We start from the raw sequence: 19,713 nt of genomic DNA on the forward strand, positions 1-19,713 counted from the left end.
TGAATGACTGTGACGTGCTTCAATCTCCTGAAGGCGGGGCGTTAGTGACAGACGCAAAAGAATCATTGGATTCTATTCCGGCCTGATTGAGAACCGACAGATGAATTCCGCTATGCTGTGACAGAGCATATGCAATCGCTTTCACTGAGAGGATGGGAGGTAGCCATTGACAACGGTGAAACCCTACATACAGCTTGCCATGGAAGGAGACTTGCGTGTTTGAAGAAGAAGACAGTAGGAAAGCAGAGATTCAGAAGATGGAGCATCTCCAAACCTCAACCTATTCTCCATTACTGCAAAACAAGTAATCATTTCATGTTCTTTTGCTTTTCACAATCAATCCTGATAATTTCTGATATCCTGACTAAGATTTACAAGATAACCATAGCTTGCTTCAAGCCGACAATCTCTGTGGGATCGACCCTTGCTCACGCAAGGTATTACTTGGACGACCCAGTACACTTGCTGGTTAGTTGTGCGGGATTGCAAAAGTGTGATTGCAATTTCGTACACCATGAACCTTGTTCGCTTATTTATATTCTAACTTCCTATTTATTTGAAATTCAAAAGCTAAGCATGTCTTCTATACATCCAAAGCATAAGATAACTACTTATTTAAATTCAAATCTAAGCTAATCTAAATCCTAACAATCAAATCTTATCTTTCTAGAAGAAATTAATACTAACTAATTATCTAAATCTTAAATCTTGAGTTGATTTTAGAGCTTCATGGGAGTTGAATTTGGACTTGGCATTGGGCTCCTTGGATTGAGTTGTTGATGACTGTTCCGGGGGTTACCTGAAACGTGTAGCTCGGTCGTCTCTGGAGAGGTCCGAGATAGGGGTCAGGGACCCGAGCTTGATATGTGGAGAGGTTGGTGGTTGTACCTGCAATGACACTCCGATGCTTAAGTTAGCATGGGTTCAAGCAGATATTGAGTAGAATTAGAGTATGAGTTATACCTGGGTGCTCCAGTGTATTTATAGTAGTTGGCTGTGATCTTCCCTGGATAAGATATTCTTTATCTTATCTTATCTTTTGGGAGTTTTATCCCTATCTTTGTGGAACCGCCTTTCTCTAGGCCTTTTCGGCCTTTTAGTTTTTGGGCTGCGTTCCTTTTGATGGGCCTTTTTAGCTTTGTTGTCCGAGGTCCGACCTCAGGTGTGGGCCTTGGGACGAGGTCGGACCTTTCATGGATTTTGCCGATTTGGAGGAGCTCGGTCAGGGTATGAACAATGACAAAATTGATAATTTGGGATGAAGATCCTATGGTAAATAGGTTCTACAACGAAGATCTTGACAAAACCATGCATGACATATTGAGATTTAATAACACAGATAGCTCGAAATAGCTGTTTGGAGGTAAGATAGGTATTTTGGGGGGTGATTTTTATCAAATACTTCCGGTGATTCTGAAAGGGACTAGACTATAAACTTATCGTACATTTAGGATAGCTACAAGCTTTTGACACTTTCAACAAACATGCGCTTAAAATCAAGTTAGTCCAGCATAGGGTCATCTGAGTATAAGAAATTTGCTGATTGGGTAGTGAGTATAGGTGATGGCAGCCATGGGTCAGTAGTGAAAAGGTTGTAATTCCTGATGACATATTGGTTACCGATTGGGAAGACACAATCGAAGTGATGTATAAGATAACTTATCCCTAAATCCTTTTGGGAAAAAATACTGACCAATAGATTGAAGATTAAGCTATCATTGCACTAACACTACAGTTAGTTGATGAAATCAACAACCACATGATAAGTTTAAACCCAGTTGAAGTGCAAACATATTTTAGCTCTGATAAGCCATGCTCCACAGAGTCTAACAATGATTTATCGGCTTCAATACACACTCCTGAATTCCTAAATACATTCATATGCTTAGGTTTCCCTATGCTTAGGTTTCCCTATCCTTGCTGCGTTGTACGCTGAGCTGGCCTTCTTCATGGGATGTGGCACACCAGCTTTCCCATGTGGCACCCTATGCTTTGCTTCTTCATGGGCGTGACATGCCCTGGTCTAGGCGTTACACGCCTTGATTGGTTTTGGCTCCAGGGCATGGCACGCCCTCCCAAGCATTGCATGCCCCTGCTTGCCCCTCCAGGGCATGGCATGCCCATGCCTCTGCTCTCTTACATGGCATTGCATGGCTTGGATCCTCATGTGCTTGGCTCTTGGTTTTGCATGCAATGCTTGCCCTTTGATCATCCTATCTTTGCTACTTGATTTTCATTTCTTTAATCCTATATTTCCTTAAAAATACTTTGAAAACACTTAGTAGAAAATGATATTAAAAAGCAATGAGATTAGGAGAAGATTATGTAATTAAACCTACGAAAATAAGAGGAAAATATAAGAAAAACATAATATAAACTACTGAAGATGTGAACTGGTGCACGAAATTGTGATCTCAATGGTGCCAACAACTTGGTATGCACAATTGTAATCTCAACTCTTTTTCACAACTTCGCACAATTAACCAGCAAGTGCACTAGGTCGTCCAAGTAAAATACCTTACGTGAGTAAGGGTCGATCCCACGGAGATTGTCGGCTTGAAGCAAGCTATGGTCATCTTGCAAATCTCAGTCAGGCGGATTCAAATGGTTATAGAGTTTTGATAATTAAAATATAAATAAACATAAAATAAAGATAGAGATACTTATGTAATTCATTGGTGGGAATTTCAGATAAGCGTATGGAGATGTGTTATTCCTTCTGAATCTCTGCTTTCCTATTGCCCTTCATCCAGTCCTTCATACTCCTTTCCATGGCAAGCTGTATGTTGGGTGTCACCGTTGTCAATGGCTACTTCATGTCCTCTCAGTGAAAATGGTCCTCTACAATTTCCGTACGGCTAATCAACTGTCAGATTTCTCGTCTCGGATGAAAAATACCATGCACATATATCGTATGGCTAATCAGCTGTTGGTTCTCGATCGTGTAGGAATAGGATTTACTATCCTTTTGTGTCTGTTACTATGCCCTACAGTCGCGAGTTTGAAGCTCATCACAGTCAGCCTTTCCCAGATCCTACTCAGAATACCACAGACAAGGTTTAGACTTTCCAGATCTCAGGAATGCTGCCAATAGATTCTAGCCTAAACCACGAAGATTATAATCTCAGATTTAGATGCACCATTGTCGGAGTGGAGTTCATGTGAATCTTTGATTAGAAACCCAAGAGATATACATTCAAGCTTGTTTTCATGTAGAATGGAAGTGGTTATCAATCACGCGTTCGTAAGTGAGAATGGTGATGAGTGTCACATAATCATCACATTCACCATGTTCTTGTGTGTGAATGAATATCTTAGAATAAGAATAAGCATGAATTGAATAGAAGACAGTAGTAATTGCATTAATACTCGAGGAACAGCAGAGCTCCACACCTTAATCTATGGTGTAAAAACTCCACCGTTGAAAATACATAAGTGATGAAGGTCCAGGCATGGCCGTGAGACCATGCCTCCCTAATAACATGAAACAATCAAAAAAGGGTTCAAAGACTTGATCCCAAGATCAAGAATGATAAAAAAGATGAAAATATAATAGTAAAAAGTCCTATTTATAATGAACTAGTAACCTAGGGTTTATAGAAATAAGTAAATGATGCAAAAATCCACTTCTGGGGCCCACTTGGTGTGTGCTTGGGCTGAGCATTGAAGCTTTCACGTGTAGAGACTTCTCTTGGAGTTAAACGCCAGTTTGTAGCCCGTTTTGGGCGTTTAACTCTAGCTTGTAACTTGTTTCTGGCGTTTAACGCCAGAATAGAGCAGAAAGCTGGCGTTGAACGCCAGTTTGCATCATCTAACCTCAAGAAAACTATGAACTATTATATATAGCTGGAAAGCCCTAGATGTCTACTTTCCAACGCAATTGAGAGTGTGCCATTTGAACTCCTGTATCTCCAAAAATTTTATTTCCAATGCAGGGAGGTCAGAATCCAACAACATCTACAGTCCTTCTTCAGCCTTTGAATCAGATTTTTGCTCAGGTCCCTCAATTTCAGCCAGAAAATACCTGAAATCACAGAAAAATACACATACTCATAGTAAAGTCCAGAAATGTGAATTTTTCTTAAAAACTAATAAAAATATACTAAAAAGTAGCTAGATCCTACTAAAAACTATGTAAAAACAATGTCAAAAAGCGTATAAAATATCCGCTCATCACAACACCAAACTTAAATTGTTGCTTGTCCCCAAGCAACTGAAAATCAAATAGGATAAAAAGAAGAGAACATACAATGAATCTCACAATATCAATGAAACTTAGTCCCAATTAGATGAGCGGGGCTAGTAACTTTTTGCTTCTGAACAGTTTTGGCATCTCACTTTATCCCTTGAAATTCAAAATGATTGGCAGCTATAGGAACTCAGAATTTTAGATGGTGTTATTGATTCTCTTAGTTCAGTATGTTGATTCTTGAACACAGCTACTTTATGAGTCTTGACCGTGGCCCTAAGCACTTTGTTTTCTAGTATTACCACCGGATACATAAATGTCACAGACGCATAACTGGGTGAACCTTTTCAGATTGTGACTCAGCTTTACTAAAGTCCCCAGTTAGAGGTGTCCAGAGTTCTTAAGCACACTCTTTTGCTTTGGATCACGACTTTAACCACTCAGTCTCAAGCTTTTCACTTGGACCTTCATGACACAAGCACATGGTTAGGGACAGCTTGATTTAGCCGCTTAGGCCTGGATTTTATTTCCTTGGGACCTCCTATCCATTAATGCTCAAAGCCTTGGATCCTTTTTACCCTTGTCTTTTGGTTTAAAGGGCTATTGGCTTTTTCTTTTTCTTCTTCTTTTCTTTTTCGCCATTTTTCTCTCTTTTTTTCACTACTTTTTCTTGCTTCAAGAATCAATTTCATGATTTTTCATATTATCAATAACATGTCTCTTTGTTCATCATTCTTTCAAGATCCAACAATTTTGACATTCATAAACAACAAGATAAAAAATATGCACTGTTCAAGCATTCATTCAGAAAACAAAAAGTATTGCCACCACATCAAAGTAATTAAACTAATTTCAAGATAAAAATTAAAATCCAAGTACTTCTTATTCTTTTGTAATTAAGAACATTTTTCATTCAAGAGAGGTAAAGGATTCATGGAGTTATTCATAGCCTTAAGACATAGATACTAGACACTAATGATCATGTAGTAAAGACACAAACCTAGATATACTATAAAGAATAAAAATCGAGAAACAGAAAAATAAGAATAAGGAAATTAAAGAATGGATCCACCTTAGTGATGGCGGCTAGTTCTTCCTCTTGAAGATCCAATGGAACGCCTAAGCTCCTCTATGTCTCTTCTTTGCCTTTGTTGCTCCTCCCTCATAGCTCTTTGATCTTCTCTAATCTCATGGAGAATGATGGAGTACTCTTGGTGTTTCACCCTTAGTTGGTCCATGTTGTAACTCAAGCCTTCGAAAGAGGTGTTGAGTTGCTCCCAATAGTTTTGTGGCAGAAAATGAATCCCTTGAGGCATCTTAGGGATTTCATGAGGAATTTTCTCATGCTCTTGTTGAGGTCCATGAGTGGGCTCTCTTATTTGTTCCATCCTCTTTTTAGTGATGGGCTTGTCTTCTTCAATGAGGGTGTCTTCCTCTATGACAATTCCAGCTGAATTGCATAAGGATCACCTTTTTCTTAGCCACAACTTCATAGAAGTGGTCTTAATAGACCTTTGAGATGAATCTCTCCAACTCCCATGACTCAGAGGTGGAAACTTTTGCCTTCCCTTTCCTCTTTCTAGAGGTTTTTCCGGCCATAGGTGCCATAAATGATTATGGAAAAACAAAAAGCAATGCTTTTACCACACCAAACTTAAAAAGTTTGTTTGTCCTCAAGCAAAAGAAGAAATATAGAAGGGGGAGAAGAAGAAAATGGAGGAGATGGAAGGAGATAGAGGTTTGGCCAAGGGTGTAAAAGAGTGTTTGTGATGTGTGAAAATGAAGGAGTGAAGAGGGATATTTATAGGGAAAGTGAAAAATGAAGGAGTGAAGTGGGGTATTTATAGGGAAAGAGATGGAGAGTGGCCGAATAGAATTGGGTGGATTTGGGAGGGAAAAGTGTTTGAATTTGAAAGTGAGGTAGGTGGGGTTTTTTGGGAAAGAGATATGGAGGTTATTGGTGAAGAGAATATAGGGAAGAGGATAGGATTTGATTGGTGAGTAGTGTTTTGGGTAGAATGTTTATAGAGATGTGTGAGGGAGAGAGAGAGATAGATGGGGTAGGTGAGGATCCTGTGGGGTCCACAGATCCTGAGGGGTCAAGGATTTCTCATCCCTGCTCCAATTAGGTGTGTAAACGCCCTTAGTGTGCAATCCTGGCGTTTAACGCCATACTACTACTTGTTTCTGGCGTTAAACGCCATCTTGTATTCCTTTCCTGGCATTAAATACCAAGCTGCAACCTGTTTCTGGCATTTAACGCCAGCTTGTTCCTTCTTTCTGGCGTTTAACGCCAGTCCGGTGCTTCTTTCTGGCGTTTAACGCCCAGAATGGTGCCAGACTGGGCGTTAAACGCCCATTCTGCTACCTTTACTGGCGTTTAAATGCCAGTAAGTTTCTCCTCCAGGGTGTGCTATTTTAATGCTGTTTTTTATTTTTCTTTAATTTTTGCAGTTGTTTTTGTGACTCCACATGATCATCAACCTAAAAAAAGAGAAAATAACAAAGAAAAATAAAATTGGGTTGCCTCCCAATAAGCGCTTCTTTAATTTCAATAGCTTGACAGTGGGCTCTCATGGAGCTTCACAGATGTTTAGAGCATTGTTAGGGCCTCCCAACACCAAACTTAGAGTTTGAATGTGGGGGTTCAACACCAAACTTAGAGTTTGGTTGTGGCCTCTCAATACCAAACTTAGAGTTTGACCGTGGGGGCTTTGTTTGACTCTGCATTGAGAGAAGCTTTCCTTGCTTCCTCTCCATGGTTACAGAGGGAGATCCTTGAGTTTTAAACACAAGGTAGTCCTCATTCAATTGAAGGGTCAACTCTCCTCTGTCCACATCAATCACAGCTTTTGCTGTGGCTAGGAAGGGTCTTTCAAGGATGATGAATTCATCCTCATCCTTCCCAGTGTCTAGGTTTATGAAATCAGCAGGGATGTAAAGGCCTTTGACCTTTACTAGCACGTCCTCCACATGTCCATAAGCATTTTTCATGGATTTGTCTGCCATCTCTAATGAGAATTTGGCAGCCTGTACCTCAAAGATTTCCAGTTTCTCCATTACAGAGAGTGGCATTAAGTTTATGCCTGACCCCAAGTTACACAGAGCCTTCTCAAATGTCATGGTGCCTATGGTTCAAGGAATTAAGAATTTACCAGGATCCTGTTTCTTTTGAGGTAATGTCTGCCTAACCAAGTCATTCAGTTCATTGGTGAGAAAGGGGGGTTCATCCACCCAAGTCTCATTACCAAATAACTTGGCATTCAGCTTCATGATTGCTCCAAGGTACTTAGAGACTTGCTCTTCAATAATATCTTCATCCTCTTCAGAGGAGGAATAGTCATCAGAGCTCATGAATGGCAGAAGTATGTTCAATGGAATCTCTATGGTCTCTAAATGAGCCTCAGATTTCTTAGGTTCCTCAATTGGGAACTCCTTTTTGTCCAGAGGACGTCCCATGAAGTCTTTTTCACTGGGATTCACGTCCTCCTCCTCCTCTCTAGGTTCGGCCACACCAAGTAAGGTTATGGCCTTGCACTCTCTTTTTGGATTCTCTTCTGTATTGCTTGGGAGAGTACTAGGAGGAGTTTCAGTGACTCTTTTACTCAGCTAGCCCACTTGTGCCTCCAAATTTCTAATGAAGGACCTTGTTTCATTCATAAAAGTTAGAGTGGCCTTAGATAGATCCGAGACTATGTTTGCTAAGCTAGAGGGGCTCTGCTCAGAATTCTCTGTTTGTTGTTGAGAGGATGATGGAAAAGGCTTGCTATTGCTAAACCTGTTTCTTCCACCATTATTAAAGCCTTGTTGAGGCTTTTGTTGATCCTTCCATGAGAAATTTGGATGATTTCTCCATGAAGGATTATAGGTGTTTTCATAGGCTTCACCCATGTAATTCACCTCTACTATTGCAGGGTTCTCAGGATCATAAGCTTCTTCTTCAAAAGATGCTTCTTTAGTACTGTTGGATGCATTTTGCAATCCATTCAGACTTTGAGAAATTAAACTGACTTGTTGAGTTAACATTTTGTTCTGAGCTAATATGGCATTCAGAGCATCAATTTCAAGGACTCCCTTCCTCTGAGGCGTCCCATTACTCACAGGATTCCTTTAAGAAGTGTACATGAACTGATTATTTGTAACCATGTCAATGAGTTCCTGAGTTTCTGCAGGCATTTTCTTCAGGTGAATAGATCCAGCTGCAGAATGGTCCAATGACATCTTAGATAATTCAGACATACCATCATAGAATATATCCAGGATGGTCCATTCTGAAAGCATATCAGATGGACACTTTTTAGTCAGTTGATTGTATCTCTCCCAAGCTTCATAGAGGGATTCACCTTCTTTCTGCCTGAAGTTTTGAACATCCACTCTAAGCTTGCTCAGCTTTTGAGGAAGAAAGAACTTGGGTAAGAAAGTCGTGACCAGCTTATCCCAAGAGTTTAGGCTATCTCTAGGTTGAGAGTCCAACCATGTTCTAGCTCTGTCTCTTACAGCAAAAGGGAAAAGCATAAGCTTATAGACCTCAGGATCAACTCCATTGGTCTTAACAGTATCACAGATCTGTAAGAATTCAGTTAAGAACTGAAAAGGATCTTCTGATGAAAGTCCATGAAACTTGCAATTCTGTTGTATCAGAGAAACTAATTGAGGCTTTAGCTCAAAGTTGTTTGCTCCAATGGCAGGGATTGAGATGCTTCTTCCATGGAAGTTGGAATTTGGTGCAGTGAAGTCACCAAGCATCTTTCTTGCACCTCTACCATTATTATTGGGTTCTGCCATCTCTACTTCTTTTTCAAAAATTTCAGTAAAATCCTCTTCAGAGTGTTGTGTTTTAGCTTCTCTTAGCTTCCTCTTTAGAATCCTTTCAGGTTCTGGATCAGCTTCAACAAGAATGTTCTTATCCTTGCTCCTACTCATGTGAAAAAGAAGAGAACATAAAAGAAGAGAAATCCTCTATGTCACAGTATAGAGATTCTTTTATGTGAGTAGAAGAAGATAAGAATAGGAGAAGGAGAAGAGAAAAATTCGAACACAGAAAGGAAGAGAGGGTTCGAATTATAAGAAGAAGAGAAGAGTGTTAATGATTAAATAAATAAATAGAAGAAGATGAGAGAGAGGGTTTTCGAAAATAATTACAAGGAAAAGGAAAATATTTTTGTTTTTATTTTAAAATTCTGTTAGAATTCGAAAATTAAAAAAAGGAATAAAATTAAAAGTTAAAACAATTAGTTAAATAAAAAGATTTTTGAAAAAGAAGAAGGTAATTTTTGAAAATTAGAGAGAGAAAACTAGTTAGGTGGTTTTGAAAAAGATAAGAAATAGTAAAACAAACAAAAAGTCAATTAGTTAATTGAAAAAGATTTGAAAATCAATTTTGAAAAGATAAGAAGTTAGAAAAGATTTTGAATTTGATTTTGAAAAAGATATGATTTGAAAAAGATATGTTTGAAAAGATATGATTAAAAAGATATGATTGAAAAAGATTTGAAAAAGAAATAAAAAAAATTGATTTTGAAAATTGAAGTTGATGACTTGACTAACAAGAAACTAAAATATATGATTCTAGATTTAAAGATTGAACCTTTCTTAACAAGAAAGTAACAAACTTGAAATTTTTGAATCAAAACATTAATTGTTAGTAATGATTTCAAAAATAAAAGATAAAATTAAGAAAAAGATTTTTGAAAATTAATTTTAAAGAATTTTTGAAAATAAAAAAGAAAAAAGAAAAGATTTGATTTTGAAAAAGATTTTGAAAAGATAAATTTTTGAAATTGAAATCTTGACTTGACTAACAAGAAACAACTTATTTTAAAAATTTTTGACTAAGTCAACCTAAAGATTTCGAAATTTATGATTGAAATAAGGAAAAGATATTTTTTATTTTTAAATTTTTAATGAGGAGAGAGAAAAACCACAAAATGACTCAACACATAAAAACTTTGGATTAAAACAAATGATGCATGCAAGAACACTATAAATGTCAAGATGAACACCAAGAACACTTTGAAGATCATGATAAACATCAAGAACTTATTTTTGAAAAATTTTCAAGCAAAGAAAAACATGCAAGACACCAAACTTAGAAATTTTTAATCTTTAGACTCTAAGAATTCAAAAATGCATATAAAAGACAACAAAAGACACAAAATAAGAAAATATGAAGATCAAACAAGAAGACTTGTCAAGAACAACTTGAAGATCATGAAGAATGCAATGCATGAATTTTTTGAAAAATGCACAAATTTTAAAAACATGCAATTGACACCAAACTTAAAAATTGATACTAGACTCAAACAAGTAATACAAAATTTTTGGTTTTTATGATTTTATAAATTTTTTTTGGATTTATTGAAAATTATTTTTAGAAAAATGAAAAAGAAGAAAAATTTTGAAAGATTTTTGAAAACTTTTTGAAAATAAAATAATGGTTAAAACAAGAAGAAAATTACCTAATCTGAGCAACAAAGATGAACCGTCAGTTGTCCAAACTCGAACAATCCCCGACAACGGCGCCAAAAACTTGGTGCATGAAATTGTGATCTCAATGGCGCCAACAACTTCGTACGCACTATTGTAATCTCAACTCTTTTTCACAACTTTCCACAACTAACCAGCAAGTGTACTGGGTCATCCAAGTAATAAACCTTACGTGAGTAAGGGTCGATTCCACGGAGATTGTCGGCTTGAAGCAAGCTATGGTCATCTTGTAAATCTTAGTCAAGCGGATTCAAATGGTTATAGAGTTTTGATAATTAAAATATAAATAAACATAAAATAAAGATAGAGATACTTATGTAATTCATTGGTGGGAATTTCAGATAAGCGTATGGAGATGCATTGTTCCTTCTGAATCTCTGCTTTCCTATTGCCCTTCATCCAGTCCTTCATACTCCTTTCCATGGCAAGCCGTATGTTGGGTGTCACCGTTGTCAATGGCTACTTCCCGTCCTCTCAGTGAAAATGGTCCTCTACGGTTTCTGTACGGCTAATCAACTGTCGGATTTCTCGTATTGGATGAAAAATACAATGCACAGATATCATATGGCTAATCAATTGTTGGTTCTCGATCGTGTAGGAAAAGGATTTACTATCCTTTTGCGTCTATCACTATGCCCTACAGTCGTGAGTTTGAAGCTCGTCACAGTCATCTCTTCCCCGATCTTACTCGGAATACCACAGACAAGGTTTAGACTTTTCGGATCCCAAGAATGCTGCCAATGGATTCTAGCCTATACCATGAAGATTCTAATCTCAGATTCAGATGCCCTGATGAGCGGATAATTTATACGCTTTTTGGCATTATTTTTAGGTAGTTTTTAGTATGATCTAGTTACTTTTAGGGATGTTTTCATTAGCTTTTATGCTAAATTCACATTTCTGGACTTTACTATGAGTTTGTGTGTTTTTCTATGATTTCAGGTATTTTCTGGCTGAAATTGAGGGACCTGAGCAAAACTCTGAGAAAAGGCTGACAAAGGACTGCTGATGCTGTTGGATTCTGACCTCCCTGCACTCAAAATGGATTTTCTGGCGCTACAGAACTCCAAATGGCGCGCTCTCAACGGCGTTGGAAAGTAGACATCCAGAGCTTTCCAGCAATATATAATAGTTTATACTTTATTCGTAATTAGATGACATAAACTGGCGCTCAACACCAGTTCCATGTTGCTGTCTGGAGTCAAACGCCAGAAACACGTCACGAACCGGAGTTAAACGCCCAAAACACGTTACGACTTGGCGTTCAACTCCAAAAGAAGCCTCAGCTCGTGGATATATCAAGCTCAGCCCAAACATACACCAAGTTGGCCCCTGGAAGTGGATTTATGCATCAATTACTTACTCCTGTAAACCCTAGTAGCTAGTCTAGTATAAATAGGATAGTTTACTATTGTATTAGACATCTGGGGATTGTATTATTCAATCTTGGGACGTTTAGTTCTCAGATCAGGGGGGATGGCCATTCGGCCATGCCTGAACCTTTCACTTATGTATTTTCAACGGTGGAGTTTCTACACACCATAGATTAAGGGTGTGGAGCTCTACTGTACCTTAAGTTTCAATGCAATTACTATTATTTTCTATCCAATTCGATTTATTCCTGTTCTAAGATATTCGTTGCACTTCAACTTGATGAATGTGATGATCTATGACACTCATAATCATTCTCACCTATGAATGCGCGTGACTGATAACCACTTCCGTTCTACCTTAGACCGGGCGCATATCTCTTGGATTCCTTAATCAGAATCTTTGTGGTATAAGCTAGAATTGATGGCGGCATTCATGGAATCCGGAAAGTCTAACCTTGTCTGTGGTATTCCGAGTAGGATTCCGGGATTGAATGACTGTGACGAGCTTTAAACTCCTGAAGGCTGGGCGTTAGTGACAGACGCAAAAGAATCACTGGATTCTACTCCAACCTGATTGAGAACCGATAGATGATTAGCCGTGCTGTGACAGAGCATTTGGACCTTTTTCACTGAGAGGATGGGATGTAGCCATTGACAACGGTGATGCCCTACATACAGCTTGCCATGGAAATGAGTAAGAATGATTGGTTGAATGTAATAAGAAAGTAGAGATTCAGAAGGAACACAGCACCTCCATGCACCTATATGAAATTCCCACCATTGGATTACATGAGTAACTTTATCTTTATTTTATGTTTATTTACAATTATTTGATTTTCGAAATTCCATAATCAATTATTATCCGCCTGACTGAGATTTACAAGATGACCATAGCTTGCTTCATACCAACAATCTCCGTGGGATCGACCCTTACTCACGTAAGGTATTACTTGGACGACCCAGTGCACTTGCTGGTTAGTTGTGCGGAGTTGTGACTAAGTATAATTCACGTGTGAGAGCTACCAAACTATTGGAGCCATTGTTGATGATCACAATTCTGTGCACCATGCCCCATTGTCAGAGGGGAGTCGATGTGAATCGTTGATTAGAAACCCAAGAGATATACATTCAAGCTTGTTTTCATGTAGAACAGAAGTGGCTATCAATCACGCTTCATAAGTGAGAATGGTGATGAGTGTCACATAATCATCACATTCACCATGTTCTTGTGTGCGAATGAATATCTTAGAATAAGAATAAGCATGAATTGAATAAAAGATAGTTGTAATTGCATTAATACTTGAGGAACAGCAGAGCTCCACACCTTAATCTATGGTGTAGAAACTCCATCGTTGAAAATACATAAGCGATAAAGGTCCAAGCATGGCCGTGAGGCCATGCCTCCCTAATAACATGAAACAATCAAAAAAGGGTTCAAAGACCTGATCCCAAAATCAAGGATGATCAAAAAGATGAAAATATAATAGTAAAAAGTCTTATTTATAATGAACTAGTAACCTAGGGTTTACAGAAATAAGTAAATGATGCAGAAATCCACTTCCGGCCACTTGGTGTGTGCTTGGGCTGAGCATTGAAGCTTTCACATGTAGAGACTTCTCTTGGAGTTAAACACCAGTTTGCAGCCTGTTTTGGGCGTTTAACTCTAGCTTGTAACTTGTTTCTGGCATTTAACACCAGAATAAGGCAGAAAGTTGGCGTTGAACACGAGTTTGCATCATCTAACCTCAGGCAAAGTATAGACAATTATATATTGTTGGAAAGCACTGGATGTCTACTTTCCAACGCAATTAAGAGCGCGCCAGTTGGGCTCATGTAGCTCCAAAAATTTTATTTTCAAGTGAGGGAGGTCAGAATCCAACAACATCTACCGTCCTTCTTCAGCCTCTGAATCAGATTTTTGCTCAGGTCCCTCAATTTCAACTAGAAAATACCTGAAATCACAGAAAAATACACATACTTGTAGTAAAGTCCAGAAATGTGAATTTTTCTTAAAAACTAATAAAAATATACTAAAAAGTAGCTAGATCCTACTAAAAACTATGTAAAAACAATGTCAAAAAGTGTATAAAATATCCACTCATCACAACACCAAACTTAAATTGTTGCTTGTCCCCAAGCAACTGAAAATCAAACAGGATAAAAAGAAGAGAACATACAATGAATCTCACAATATCAATAAAACTTAGTCCCAATTAGATGAGCGGGGCTAGTAGTTTTTTTCTTCTAAACAGTTTTGACATCTCACTTTATCCTTTGAAATTCAGAATGATTGGCAGCTATAGGAACTTAGAATTTTAGATGGTGTTATTAATTCTCCTAGTTCAGTATGTTGATTATTGAACACAGCTACTTTATGAGTCTTGACCGTGGCCCTGAGCACTTTGTTTTCTAGTATTACCACCGGATACATAAATGTCACAGACGCATAACTGGGTGAACCTTTTCAGATTGTGACTCAGCTTTGCTAAAGTCCCCATTCAGAGGTGTCTAGAGCTCTTAAGCACACTCTTTTTGCTTTGGATCACGACTTTAACCACTCAGTCTCAAGCTTTTCACTTGGACCTGCATGCCACAAGCACATAGTTAGGGACAGCTTGATTTAGCCGCTTAGGCCTAGATTTTATTTCCTTGGGCCCTCCTATCCATTAATGCTCAAAGCCTTGGATCCTTTTTACCCTTGTCTTTTGGTTTAAAGGGCTATTGGCTTTTTCTTTTTCTACTTCTTTTCTTTTTCGCCATTTTTCTCTCTTTTTTTCACTGCTTTTTCTTGCTTCAAGAATCAATTTCATGATTTTTCATATTATCAATAACATGTCTCTTTGTTCATCATTCTTTCAAGAGCCAACAATTTTAACATTCATAAACAACAAGATAAAAAATATGCACTGTTCAAGCATTCATTCAGAAAACAAAGAGTATTGCAACCACATCAAAGTAATTAAACTAATTTCAAGATACTTCTTGTTCTTTTGTAATTAAGCACATTTTTCATTCAAGAGAGGTAAAGGATTCATGGAGTTATTCATAGCCTTAAGACATAGATACTAGACACTAATGATCATGTAGTAAAGACACAAACATAGATAGACTATAAAGAATAAAAATAAAAAAACAGAAAAATAAGAATAAGAAAATTAAAGAACGGGTCCACCTTAATGATGGCGGCTAGTTTTTCCTCTTGAAGATCCAATGGAACGCCTAAGCTCCTCTATGTCTCTTCCTTGCCTTTGTTGCTCCTCCCTCATAGCTCTTTGATCTTCTCTAATCTCATGGAGAATGATGGAGTGCTCTTGGTGTTCTACCCTTAGTTGGTCCATGTTGTAACTCAAGCCTTCCAAAGAGGTGTTGAGTTGCTCCCAATAGTTGTGTGGAGGAAAATGCATCCCTTGAGGCATCTCAGGGATTTCATGAGGAATTTCCTCATGCTCTTGTTGAGGTCCATGAGTGGGCTCTCTTCCTTTATGACAATTCCAGCTGAATTGCATAGGGATCGCCTTTTTCTTGGCCACAACTTCATAGAAGTGGTCTTGATGGACCTTTGAGATGAATCTCTCCATCTCCCATGACTCGAAGGTGGAAGCTTTTGCCTTCTCTTTCCTCTTTCTAGAGGTTTCTCCAGCCTTAGGTGCCATAAATGGTTATGGAAAAACAAAAAGCAATGCTTTTACCACACCAAACTTAAAAGGTTTGCTCATCCTCGAGTAAAAGAAGAAAGAAAGAAGGGGGAGAAGAAGAAAATGGAGGATGGAGAGTGGCCAAATGGAATTGGGTGGGTTTGGGAGGGAAAAGTGTTTGAATTTGAAAGTGAGGTAGGTGGGGTTTTTTGGGAAAGAGATTTGGAGGTGATTGGTGAAGAGAATATAGGGAAGAGAATAGGATTTGATTGGTGAGTGGTGTTTTGGGTAGAGTGTTTATAGAGATGTGTGAGGGAGAGAAAGAGAGATAGGTGGGGTAGGTGGGGATCCTGTGAGGTCCACAAATCCTGAGGGGTCAAGGATTTCTCATCCCTGCTCCAATTAGGCGTGTAAACGCCCTTAGTGTGCAATCCTGACATTTAACGCCAGACTGCTGCTTGTTTCTGGCGTTAAACGCCAGGTTGTATTCCTTTCCTGGCATTAAACTTCAATCTACAACCTGTTTTTGGCATTTAACGCCAACTTGTTTCTTCTTTCTGGCGTTTAACACCAGTCTGGTGCTTCTTTCTAGCATTTAACGCCCAGAATGGTGTCAGACTGGGCGTTAAACGCCCATTCTACTACCCTTATTGGCGTTTAAATGCCAGTAAGTTTTTCCTTCAGGGTGTGCTATTTTTAATGCTGTTTTTTATTTTTCTTTAATTTTTGCAGTTATTTTTGTGACTCCACATGATCATCAACCTAAAAAAAGAGAAAATAACAGAAAAATAAAATTAGGTTGCCTCCCAAGAAGCGCTTCTTTAATGTCAATAGCTTGACAGTGGGCTCTCATGGAGCTTCATAGATGTTCAGAGCATTATTGGGGCCTCCCAACACCAAACTTAGAGTTTGACCGTAGGGGCTTTGTTTGACTCTGCATTGAGAGAAGCTTTTCTTGCTTCCTCTCCATGGTTACAGAGGGAGATCCTTGAGTTTTAAACACAAGGTAGTCCTTATTCAATTGAAAGGTCAATTCTCCTCTGTCCACATCAATAACAGCTTTTGCTGTGGCTAGGAAGGGTCTTCCAAGGATGATGAATTCATCTTCATCCTTCCCAGTGTCTAGGTTTATGGAATCAGCAGGGATGTAAAAGCCTTTGACCTTTACTAGCACATCCTCTACCTGTCCATAAGCCTTTTTCATGGATTTGTCTGCCATCTCTAATGAGAATTTGGCAGCCTGTACCTCAAAGATTTCTAGTTTCTCCATTACAGAGAGTGACATTAAGTTTATGCCTGACCCCAGGTCACACAGAGCCTTCTCAAAGGTCATGGTGCCTATGGTACAGGGAATTAAGAATTTACCAGGATCCTATTTCTTTTGAGATAATATCTGCCTAACCAAGTCATTCAGTTCATTGGTAAGCAAGGGGGATTCATCTACCCAAGTCTCATTACCAAATAACTTGGCATTTAGCTTCATGATTGCTCCAAGGTACTTAGCAACTTGCACTTTAGTAATATCTTCATCCTCTTCAGAGGAGGCATAGTCATAAGAGCTCATGAATGGAAGAAGTAGGTTTAATAGAATCTCTATGGTCTCTAGATGAGCCTTAGATTCCTTAGGTTCCCCAATTGGGAACTCCTTTTTGTCCAGAGGACGTCCCATGAGGTCTTTCTCACTGGGATTCACGCCCTCCTCCTCCTCTCTAGGTTCGGCCACACTAAGTAAGGTTATGGCCTTGCACTCTCTTTTTGGATTCTCTTCTGTATTACTTGGGAGAGTACTAGGAAGAGTTTCAGTGACTCTTTACTCAGCTGGCCCACTTGTGCCTCCAAATTTCTAATGGAGGACCTTGTTTTATTCATGAAACTTAGAGTGGCCTTAGATAGATCAGAGACTATATTTGCTAAGCTAGAGGGGATCTACTCAGAATTCTCTGTCTGTTGCTGAGAGGATGATGGAAAAGGCTTGCTATTACTAAACCTGTTTCTTCCACCATTATTAAAGTCTTGTTGAGGCTTTTGTTGATCCTTCCATGAGAAATTTGGATGATTTCTCCATGAAAGATTATAGGTGTTTCCATAGGCTTCACCAACGTAATTCACCTATGCCATTGCAGGGTTCTCAGGATCATAAGCTTCTTCTTCAGAATATGCTTCTTTAGTACTGTTGGATGCATTTTACAATCCATTCAGACTCTGAGAAATCAAACTGACTTGTTGAGTCAACATTTTATTCTGAGTCAATATGGCATTCAGAGCATCAATTTCAAGGACTCCCTTCCTCTGAGGCATCTCATTGCTCACAGTATTCCTTTAAGAAGTGTACATGAACTGAGCATTTTCTTCAGGTGAATAGATCCACCTGCAGAATGGTCCAATGACATCTTAGACAATTCAAATAGACCATCATAGAATATAACCAGGATGGTCCATTCTGAAAGCATGTTAGATGGATACTTTTTGGTCAATTGCTTGTATCTCTCCCAAGCTTCATAGAGGGATTCACCTTCTTTCTCCCTGAAGGTTTGAACATCCACTCTAAGCTTCCTTAGCTTTTGAGGAGGAAAGAACTTGGCTAAGAAAGCCGTGACCAGCTTATCCTAAGAGTTTAGGCTATCTCTAGGTTGAGAGTCCAACCATGTTCTAGCTCTATTTCTTACAGCAAAAGGAAAAAGCATAAGCTTATAGACCTCAGGATCAACTCCATTGGTCTTAACAGTATCACAGATCTGCAAGAATTCAGTTAAGAACTGAAAAGAATCTTCTGATGGAAGTCCATGAAACTTGCAATTCTGTTGTATCAGAGAAACTAATTGAGGCTTTAGCTCAAAGTTGTTTGCTCCAATGGTAGGGATTGAGATGCTTCTTCCATAGAAGTTGGAATTTGGTGTAGTGAAGTCACCAAGCATCTTTCTTGCACCTCTACCATTATTATTGGGTTCTGCCATCTCTACTTCTTTTTTGAAAATTTCAGTAAAGTACTCTTCAGAGTGTTGTGTTTTAGCTTCTCTTAGCTTCCTCTTCAGAGTCCTTTCAGGTTCCGGATCAGCTTCAACAAGAATATTCTTATCCTTGCTCCTGCTCATGTGAAAAAAGAAGAGAACAGAAAAGAAGAGGAATCCTCTATGTCACAGTATAGAGATTCCTTTATGTGAGTAGAAGAAGATAAGAATAGGAGAAGGAGAAGAGAAGAATTCGAACACAGAGAGGAAGAGAGTGTTTGAATTATAAGAAAAAGAGAAGAGTGTTATTGATTAAATAAATAAATAGAAGAAGATGAGAGAGAGAGGGTTTTCGAAAATAATTACAAGAAAAAGGAAAATATTTTTATTTTTATTTTAAAATTTTGTTAGAATTCAAAAATTAAAAAAAGGAATAAAATTAAAAGTTAAAACAATTAGTTAAATAAAAAGATTTTTGAAAAAGAGGAAGGTGATTTTCGCAAATTAGAGAGAGAAAATTAGTTAGGTGATTTTGAAAAAGATATGAAATAGTAAAACAAACAAAAAGTCAATTAGTTAATTAAAAAGATTTGAAAATCAATTTTGAAAAGATAAGAAGTTAGAAAATATTTTGAAATTGATTTTGAAAAAGATATGATTTGAAAAAGATATGTTTGAAAAGATATGATTAAAAAGATATGATTGAAAAAGATTTGAAAAAGAAATTAAAAAAATTGACTTTGAAAATTGAAGTTGATGACTTGACTAACAAGAAACTAAAAGATATGATTCTAGAATTTAAATATTGAACCTTTCTTAACAAGAAAGTAACAAACTTGAAATTTTTTAATCAAAACATTAATTGTTAGTAATAATTTCGAAAATAAAAGATAAAATTAAGAAAAATATTTTTGAAAATTAATTTTAAAGAATTTTCGAAAATAATAAAAAGAAAAAAAGAAAAGATTTGATTTTGAAAAAGATTTTGAAAAGATAAATTTTTGAAATTGAAATCTTGACTTGACTAACAAGAAACAACTTATTTTAAAAATTTTTGACTAAGTCAACCCAAAGATTTCGAA

General features: G+C 37.7%; 1 non-coding gene across 1 annotated transcript; it reads left to right on the forward strand.

Annotated features, from left to right (window-relative positions):
* Window positions 1-8,464: 8,464 nt before the first annotated feature.
* LOC127743626 (small nucleolar RNA R71) lies at window positions 8,465-8,572 on the forward strand. The gene has a single exon (XR_008005010.1). It is a non-coding gene; the product is annotated as a small nucleolar RNA R71 (small nucleolar RNA).
* The last annotated feature ends 11,141 nt before the right edge of the window (window positions 8,573-19,713 follow it).

Source organism: Arachis duranensis, chromosome 10 (genome assembly GCF_000817695.3).
Source record: "Arachis duranensis cultivar V14167 chromosome 10, aradu.V14167.gnm2.J7QH, whole genome shotgun sequence".
Lineage (NCBI taxonomy): Eukaryota > Viridiplantae > Streptophyta > Magnoliopsida > Fabales > Fabaceae > Arachis > Arachis duranensis.